Source organism: Pezoporus wallicus, unplaced genomic scaffold (genome assembly GCF_028554395.1).
Source record: "Pezoporus wallicus isolate ANWC-B61680 ecotype Strahan unplaced genomic scaffold, APGP_CSIRO_Pwel_v1 scaffold_3294, whole genome shotgun sequence".
Classification (NCBI taxonomy): domain Eukaryota; kingdom Metazoa; phylum Chordata; class Aves; order Psittaciformes; family Psittacidae; genus Pezoporus; species Pezoporus wallicus.
Window position 1 is genome coordinate 14,505,555 of NW_026635478.1, and position 8,766 is coordinate 14,514,320.

At 43.1% G+C, this 8,766-nt stretch overlaps 2 long non-coding RNA genes across 4 annotated transcripts; one reads left to right on the forward strand and one right to left on the reverse strand.

Annotated features, from left to right (window-relative positions):
- The first annotated feature begins 617 nt into the window (after positions 1-617).
- Positions 618-8,336, forward strand: LOC130609827 (uncharacterized). Of its 3 annotated transcripts, XR_008974885.1 has the most exons (6): positions 618-978; positions 2,404-2,477; positions 2,569-2,727; positions 6,769-6,946; positions 7,297-7,543; positions 8,177-8,336. It is a non-coding gene; the product is annotated as an uncharacterized LOC130609827 (long non-coding RNA). The 3 variants fall into 3 exon arrangements; XR_008974884.1 differs by lacking the exon at positions 8,177-8,336 and having other exon boundaries at positions 7,297-7,718; XR_008974886.1 differs by lacking the exons at positions 2,404-2,477; positions 8,177-8,336 and having other exon boundaries at positions 7,297-7,718.
- Positions 8,137-8,539, reverse strand: LOC130609837 (uncharacterized). The gene is made up of 2 exons (XR_008974888.1): positions 8,333-8,539; positions 8,137-8,238 (listed from the first exon to the last, which is right to left on the reverse strand). It is a non-coding gene; the product is annotated as an uncharacterized LOC130609837 (long non-coding RNA).
- Between the last annotated feature and the right edge of the window lie 227 nt (positions 8,540-8,766).

The following is an 8,766-nucleotide window of genomic DNA, read 5'->3' on the forward strand; positions in this document are numbered from 1 at the left end:
TCCATTCAAGCTGAAAAGCTTGGAGTGTGAAGTCAGAGGTGACAGAATTCATACTTAAATGCAGACTTCTGCATGATTTTGGTGCTCATAAGGCTAGAGAGCAGGGGACAACTGGGGATGGGATTCCTGGCTGACCAGTGCTTTGCGGTCTTCTGAAGTGTTACCAGTGGCCTGTTCTGCTGTGCTTTGTTCTAGCAGACTTGGATGAAACAAAGGAGCTTTCTTGGACAGAGAAGGGGATGTTAGTGAAAGAAGTGAATTTGTTCTATGTGCATTTTCAGTTCATGCTGGTTTTCTTTCAGTGTAAAACATCTAAAAATTTTTCCATGAGAAAATTATTTTTGTGATAGCTGAACTTTCCTAACTCAGAAGGTTTATGTAGTATTCCTATGTTAAAGATTATGAAGTACTTACAAATAAGACCTTTCAGTAGTTAGACAAAATTATAATCAGTATCAGATTCTAAGGCCCAAAAGCTCAGAGGTACTCTTACACGTTATGTTAGACAGGTTCAATGAATACAAAAAACAATGCAGCAGAGTTTTTAGCGATTCTCTGGTAAAAAGCTTCTTCTTTTTAGCGATTCTCTGGTAAAAAGTACCTTCTTACTCAGCAGTTAAGATGCTTAGGTGCATTCTGACTAACCTTCTGGCTTGGCGGGCTGAGATAATTTTTACTGCTTTTCTTGCCTGTTAACCCTGCAGAATTAAAAGAATAGCTGTAAGAGAGGAAGCTGGATATTGGTCCTTTCTGTACTGAATTGACAAAATTGTATTCTAAGTTTCAGATAGTCATAGTGAACAAACCACAGGATCAATTAGTAACTGTCCTTAAAGGAAACCCCTGGGTTGTGCTTCAGAGTTTGGGTCTTCATATTAGGCAGTGGTGCCAGGAAAGGAAAGCTGTGGTCACATCCCAGGACTGACAGCAAGGAAAGCTCTGCCTTCCTTAAGGGAGGACAGAAGTTGCTGTGAAACGGTAAATGTAGAACCATCTCAACTCGCTTTTCAAAGAGCCACTGCACTTGGCAGACACTGACACACAGAAAGTCTGATTAGCAGGCTGTCTACCACTTCAAAAGCTGATGCTATGAAAGTGTAGACAGGATGTAAGGTTTGATCGCAGTAGCTCAAACTAATGAGCAGTTCATGCTGTTGCATTCTGACTGAGAAGTAGACATCAGAGTTAATAGTAAAATATTAAAATCGTTAGAAGTGCTGTGGATACCTATGATATCAGCAATAATAGTCTCAGATGACAAGCATTCCTGAGGATCAAAAGAAAACTAGGATACCCATGTGACTCCAGTTATAATTTCTGAGAAGCTGGGAGTCAGGCAAGAGGTTGTTCAAAATTTACAGTAGGCAGAATCTTGAATTTGCAGCATGTAGTAATTAGGAGGGAAGCTAGAATGGGAAGTCATGGAGCAAACAATGAAATTAATGAAAAGTATAAATGAAAGTCTTCCAGGCTGTGAGGACCGGGAAGGCTGTGAAAGAATTACTGGATGTGTTGGAATCAAGGGAGGTTAAGGGAACAATTAAGAAAGAGTTTGCTTTTTCATAGCTACCTTCAGGTTTGAGGATGTAGGAGGCTTTTATATTCTTATCCTGTGAACAGTTTGGTTTTTACAATGAAGCAGCTTTTTGAGATTGAGCTCTTGTAAGGAGAAATGTTGGACCAAACTAATAATTTTAAACCATAATATGGCATACCTCCAAGAATTCCAGAGAGCTTCAAGTGAGAAGTAGTTGGGCACCTGGGATTCTTGGGTTTGGAAATATGTGTTTTCTCAGAGAAAGATGCCATGGTACCAGAGCATCAAGAGAGACAATACGGACTGTAACTGCAATTAAATAAAAGGTGCTAGGGATGAAGCAGGGAAATAGAATACTGAAGTTTTTATCTGTTTCTTGAAAGCTGGTCAGAACGGTAATTAAAAATGTGTCAAAGCACCTGGAAGACTATGATAACCAAGATGAATTATTTAAGCAGAGAGTATCTCATAAATCACCTCCTCAGTTTTCTGGATGTGTCAATAAAGAAGTTAATAAAAGAGGAACATTTAATCTGATATGTTTAGATTTTTAAAAGGCATATGAGGCTGCTCCACAAAGGCAGAATCCTGACAGGGAAAAGTGATTACTAATGTAGGTCACTTTGGGGCTGTATCTTGCTTCATATTTGAATTCATAGCCTTGGCGTAAATAAAAAGAGCATTTGGATGAAATTTGCTCATGGCACAAGGACAGAATGATAGGATATTATAGATGAATACTGAAAGACCTCTGAGATTTGGATGAAATGAAATCTTGGATGAGATTCAGGTATGCAAAATTTAGTGCCATGAATATAGGGACTAACATACATTTATTTATTTATTTATTCCCCCTGGGAACTCAGTTCCTGGAAATGAAAGAGAAGGAGGAAAAGGATCTTTGAGTATTAGCTGGTCACACACAATGAACTGCTAAAAGGTAAATGGGATCCAGGAAAGTATAAAGAGCATTTTCTATTTTAAAAATCTTCTATAGAATATTGTTAATAATTCTGATAATTCATTCTCAGTAATGATTAATTCAAATGGAAACAGGTGTAAGAATGGCCTCTAGGATTTTCTGGAGAATAAAGATACTATCACCAGAAATTTGGTCTTAAAAACTTTGCTGAGGAAAATGGAGACTGGGAAGGAATCTGTCCAGAAACACACCTGGTGGTAAGCAACAGGTAGGGAAAGGAGCTTTTAATTGGAAGGATGCTGCTAGTTTAAGACTGAATATGTATAAGGTGGCCCAAGTCAGGCTGAACAGTAGGGAAAAAAAAAAATCAGAACTAAGTATGGACTTTCAAAATTGGCCTCCCCTAAACTGTGCAAACAAAAAATGTGTAAGAATTTCAAGCATTAAGCATCACAGTGTAAGATGAGAAGAACTGTTTTTTAAACAAGAACTGGCCTATAAGCAAAGGGTGGAATTGAGCAATTAATTTTCATGGCAAAAGGTTAAAAGCAGAATCTCTTAAGGATTTATCCTGTGTCCTGTGTTGTGTTTCTTTATTGTTCATCTGGTAAGAGGAAAAAAGTGAACAGCGAAGCAGCAACCTCTGCAGAAGATAAAGTTACTCAGAGTAACTGTGTTAGAGAGGTTTCTGGAATACTTTGGTCAGACCTAAACAGGGAAGGCATCTGGACAGCACACAGTAATTGAAATTCTGTATCAACAGTGCAATGGCAAGGGCTGATGTTACTCCTTCTGGGGTTTAAATTAACTCTACATCAATCACAGACATGAGATTTCATCACACATTGTGTGATGTCCATTGTGTGGACAATCTTACCTGAATGCTCTGGGGAGGACATGGACGTCTGCCCTTAAAGAGGAGACTTCAGGAAATGATGACACAAGCTATTAATCCATGTAAGGACTCAGGGAGAGGTATTGGAAAAACTGAGGTTGCTATTTTGGAAAGGAGAGATATGAAAATGGACAGATAATTTGCAAAATAGTTGCTGGAGTAGGAAAAGTAGACTTGGAGCTTCTGTTCTTCCTGTATCACAATCTTAGAACAAGGGACCATTCAGAGAAACTGGGGAGTGAAAATGAGGAAACGCTTTTCCAGATCATGAGATTACGCTGGTAAATTCATTGCCGAAGGAAGTGATAGAGCCAAATACTTCACTAGCTTTCAGAAAGCTCCCACAAGTATCTTGTGCTGTTCTCAATGACAGTACAGTTGGGACAGGGGTATTTCTTAGGGTTATGCTTCCAGAAGCTGTTGAGATGTTGTGAGGCGGGACATCCTAGCTGAGGACACCAAATTATCTGGTAGGTGACTGATGACCAGGAGAGGCTGTAGTGAAGGATGTCTCAAAGGCGTATGAGTCACACTGAAACATAACTCAATTTAAAATGAAGGTACAGAGCTGAAGAAGGGGGTTGACCTAAGTTTCCTTTCATAGCCATTTGCTGTCTAATACTTCCACTCAGCCTAAGGTGGTAGAGTGGAAACAGGAAAAGGAAACAGCCACCAAACTTAATTCAGTTTCTTCCCTGAACTGTCAAAGTTTTTTGATCAGTTCATCCTGGAAAGCACAACATAGTCCTTCATGTAATGTTACCACTGGCCAGACACGGTCCTAATTACTTGCAGGATTTTGTGACAGTGTTGCTATTTGTGTTTTGAAGTTGGTGGTTTATAGGAACAGACAGCATCAGTGACCTGTCCAGGGAAGGAACTGGGATAACTGCATTCTTGTGCATAATCAAAATATCTTTGCCTCAAATATCTGAGGAGACAAAGGATGAATAAAAGGGAAAAAGAAGTATTTCAAAGGCTCGTGTAAGGTTTTCAAAGGATTTTTGAATGGCTGCTGTCCTGAAATAGTGTCTTCTGTTTAAGGAGTCTGTGTGAGGGAGAGAGATTACTTGGTAACTTGGTAACAAATTAGAAGTAAAAGTTTGCAGAGTCCCTGAACACCAGTAGGCTTGGTTCAATCTGTAAGCTTTGAAATCTTAATGTGAATTGTCCTTAGCCCTTCTTAAGGATAGTATGAGCCAGCAGTTCTGCTCTGAGTTAAAATGGCACTGCTGCAGTTATGACATGTACTTGGTGATGATGCAAAATATTCAGAGCTCAGCCTGAGACCCTGGAAGAATTACTCTCAGCAAGATGAGGAGCCATATACTCAAAATGACCGGTTCTGGCCTGGAAAACGTTTGTTTCCTGTAGGATTTAGAAAGTCTGCGCTTCCCCAACTGTGGCTTTGTAGTGATATCTGACACATGCAAGCCAGTAGCTCAGGAATACAATGAAAGAGGTACTTGTATTTCCCAGTACTCCTCTTCAGTTCTTGATAGGCAGCACAAGATTTAAGTGAGCGCTCCTTTCCAGCTCAGAAAGAACATGGGGGTCTGAAGATGAAGCTCTGGGAATACATGAATCCTATGTTAGTGTTCAGAGTAACCTGGCTTTGTTTCAAGCCAGCATTGGCTTTGGCTCTGATTGGAGTCTTTGTGACTGGAATCAAATCAGTGGGAGTCATGTGGTAAAGCACAGCTCTGTGGTATAGCAATGCAAAAAGGCAATGCAACTTAAAACCAAAACCAAACCAAACAAACAAAAACCCAAGGAGACAAAAAAATCAATAAACTTGTCTCTGCCATCATGGTGAATCAAGCATTACATGACATGCTAATGAAACATAACTTACGACCTAAACTCCATTAGTCCCTGCTCCAGATTATTTTGGTACCATGCAGAGAGCCTAAAGTAATTGGGAAGTATGAAAAGTGAACAAAGTGTCTATAAATTGGCTCAGTGCCCGCTCAGAGAGAAAGGCTGACTCTGTGTTACTAAATCAAACAGAACTCTTCCCTGATTCTGAGGCTAATGGGCATGGAGTAGCCATGCTGTTAAACTCTCTTGCCCACCAGCACAGGCTGGCTGCATGCAGACTGACTTCTGGACCATTCCTTGCCATGTGCTGACTCCTAAACCGTGCAAAGAAATGTTTGGAAGATTGCGAGCTGGCTGCCAATAGAACTTCAAATATTATATTTCAGTGCTGGGGAGCACTTCCAGCCACTGTTTCATTTACTAGTGTGGTTGTGTAACCAAATAATCACTGTCACAAAATAGTTTGGAGTGAATGAAGACCTGCTCCTGGCCTAAGAGGCAGGAGTCAGGAGCACCAACATCCACATGGAGCTGGAGTGTGGCCGGCTGCTCCTGGGATTTCATCATCTGCGTTACTGGGTGTGACAAAATGTCATGAGTCATCCCTGCCTCTGGGAACACCAGACTTGGAAATTCACAGGGGACTGCGTGCCTGACTGGTAAAGGCAGTTTGCTGGAGTTTGTGCAAGATGGTCATGAAGGAGGTTGGGTAGTTCCAGCAGGCTGGCGCAGGGAACAGGGGCAAGAGCAAGGGTGGCATGAGGGAAGACAAAGTTAGGGCTCCAAAAAGGAGCTAAGCATAAATGAGAACAAAACCCAGAGGGCTACAGTCAAATGCTATCAGGATGCCCTGCTTCTGAACTGTTCATGCAGTCTTTGGGTTTGGTGCCCTTCTTAAATGGGAAGGGAATAATTCTCTGCCAGAGGATAAAGTGATGACAAGAGGGTGAATTTGTGGCTACCTGCAGAAACTCTTGCGCTGCAGTTTAAGCCGGGCTTCAGCAGAAGCTGCAATAGTGCCCATGAAAAGAACATGTCAGGGCATACTATCTGATACGAGATCTCTGTCTTCCATGAGGCCTCTGCCCCTAAACCAGTGACGGGTCCCTTGGCTAGAGAGGGAATGAGGCTGGCTGGTGGTGTGTATGTGCATTGGTAAACAGGGGTGCAATCCTATAAGGTGATTTCTGCAACAGGCAGGCGAGGTTGGTAATTTTATGTTCATTAACTGACCCACTGTGGATGATTCATTCAGCAACTCTTGGGGCTAGAGTGAGGATCTCTAATTTAGGGTGAGCAAAACTGCAGGCTTCAGAGGCTAGGACAGAGTCTTGACTACAGCACATGGAAGAGTCAAGAAAACTGGCCGTGTTGACTTGAAAACCATGGAGAAAGCTTGCAATGCAAGGAATGATCTGGAATCTAGACTGGATTAAATAATTAAATAATCTAGTATCATTAACGATCTCCCTCGCTCCCTTCTACAGTGACGGAATTGTGATGTGGCCAGAGTAAACGCCTGTGGAATAAATGGAGGAAAACCAGCCCGACTTAGTAGCGGAGGCGCAGATCTTGACACTTCTACATTTCTAGGTGCTCTTCGGTTGCCACCAGATGGCAACAGAAATCCGTCTAAGCGCGGCAGGATTCTGCAGCGACTGCTCAATTCCTGCTGCTTTCCTGCCTGGAAGGTTTGCAGGGGCGTTTTGCACAGCCTGCCTACCAAAAAGGAAAGGAAAGAGAGAACAAAACAAGCCGGCGTGATTTTCTCGTCACCAGGCACGCAGATGGTGGGGTTTGTGCAGCTCGGGGCAGCGGCGGAGCGCTGCTGTGTGATGTGGCGTGTGTTCCTGATGAAGAGGAGCATGGATGTGCCAACCCGCTCTGCAGTCAGCTGCTGCTGACTATTGCAGATGTGTTCTCGGTGACCCAGAAACGAAAATAGCTAAGGGTGAACTCAGGACAGGCGTTGAGGTAGACGAGCAGGCTTCGGGAGAGCCCCGAGGAGCAGGGGGGTGCAGGGCTGCATAGCTGTCAGTTAAACATTGCGGGAAGTCAGCCATCTCCTCCGTAGCCTCTGTCACGAAGCGGCAGCAGTCCTGCCCTTCTATTTTGCAACAGGTCCCTCCTAAAAGAAGTGCTGCCACATCTTTAGCCCCCTGCCCCCAGGCACAGGCGCATCGCTTAGCAACCCCTGCCTGAGACGAGCGGGAGAGCCGGTTTCCAGGGGCAACAGGCGCATTTTTACATCATAAATAACTGTTCGGGTGCTCCCGAACACCTCCCGCCTGCTCTGGCTGGGCTCACAGCGTCAGACAGCTGGAAACTGAATCCCTAAAAGTGGCCCTTTTTTCCAGGAATGGCAGAGGTGAGCTTGGAAAGAGGGCTTCCCTGTAACGCACACAGCTGATGTAGCTAATAAAGCTAATTTGGCTAAATTAGCTAATTCAAGAGACGGGGTGGCTCATCTGCCTAGTCCTGGCAGCCTTAGAGTCATTCAGGGAACACGAAAAGCAAGATAAAGGAAGGAAGAAAGGAAAAGAAAGGAAGGGAGACTGGTGAGGGAAACGGAGAAAAGAAAACAGGGAGTGGGTGGGAGAGCTGGGGTGAGGAGAGGCAGTGCGTGGAATGACTGGGAGGGCAGCTGGGAAGCTCCATGATGAGCATCAGAGAGTGGGGTGCAGATGGGAGGTTTGGGGAGTGAACGTGTGTTGGAAGGAATGCTTTCCAGGATTTAAGTACCCCAGGAAACCTGTCTAAAACTTGAAACTAAAAGCAAGACAAAGGGAATTTTAAATTGCAAAAAGATCTAGAGCTGGGGAACCTTAGGAAAAATGAGACTTGGCTGTAAGCCAGCAGTCCTAGGGCACAGGAAGGAGATCAGGAAACTCTTCAATACACATGCCACAGACATGATGTTCATTGCAGATCCCCTGCAACAAAACAGTGAGAGCCCTGCTGTAGCCAAATAATAGTGTTTTCTATATTGTATTGTCAACAGAAAAGCTCTAGGAAATTTTACAGATCTGTGTACATCTGGAGAGCAGGCCAAGCTCTTCATGCCTGTTAAAACAAGATCATACATCAGTATTTCTTTAAGTGCAAAAGGATACAGCTAAATAAACTTTGTCATGCTATTTTGCGTTATCCACTCTACATTATGGATATGTGTGCCTACGTGTTGTTTTGTAAATGGTCTGGCCTTTTAAGGCTTCCTGTTTATCATTTTCTTGTAGCTTGTATTCTCTTTTTAACAGCAGCAAGGAAAGAAAAGCCAGTCCAGAGGAGGAAATGGTTAGGTGTCATAAGGAGACAAGAGTGTTGCAGTGTATTAGTGTGCATTTAAAGATGTAAAAGACTAATTGATCTTAAAGTTGAATGAGTAACACAAAATAAGTATCTAGACTTTAGCTAACGTTCCCCAATATGTGGCCACCCCTGGCAGTGCTCAAGGCCAGGTTGGACAGGGCTTGGAGCAACCTGGTCTAGTGGAAGGTGTCCCTGCCCATGGCAGGGGGTTGGAACTGGATGAGTTTTAATGTCCTTTCCACCCCAAACCATTCTGTGAGTCTGTGATTCAATATTTCACCC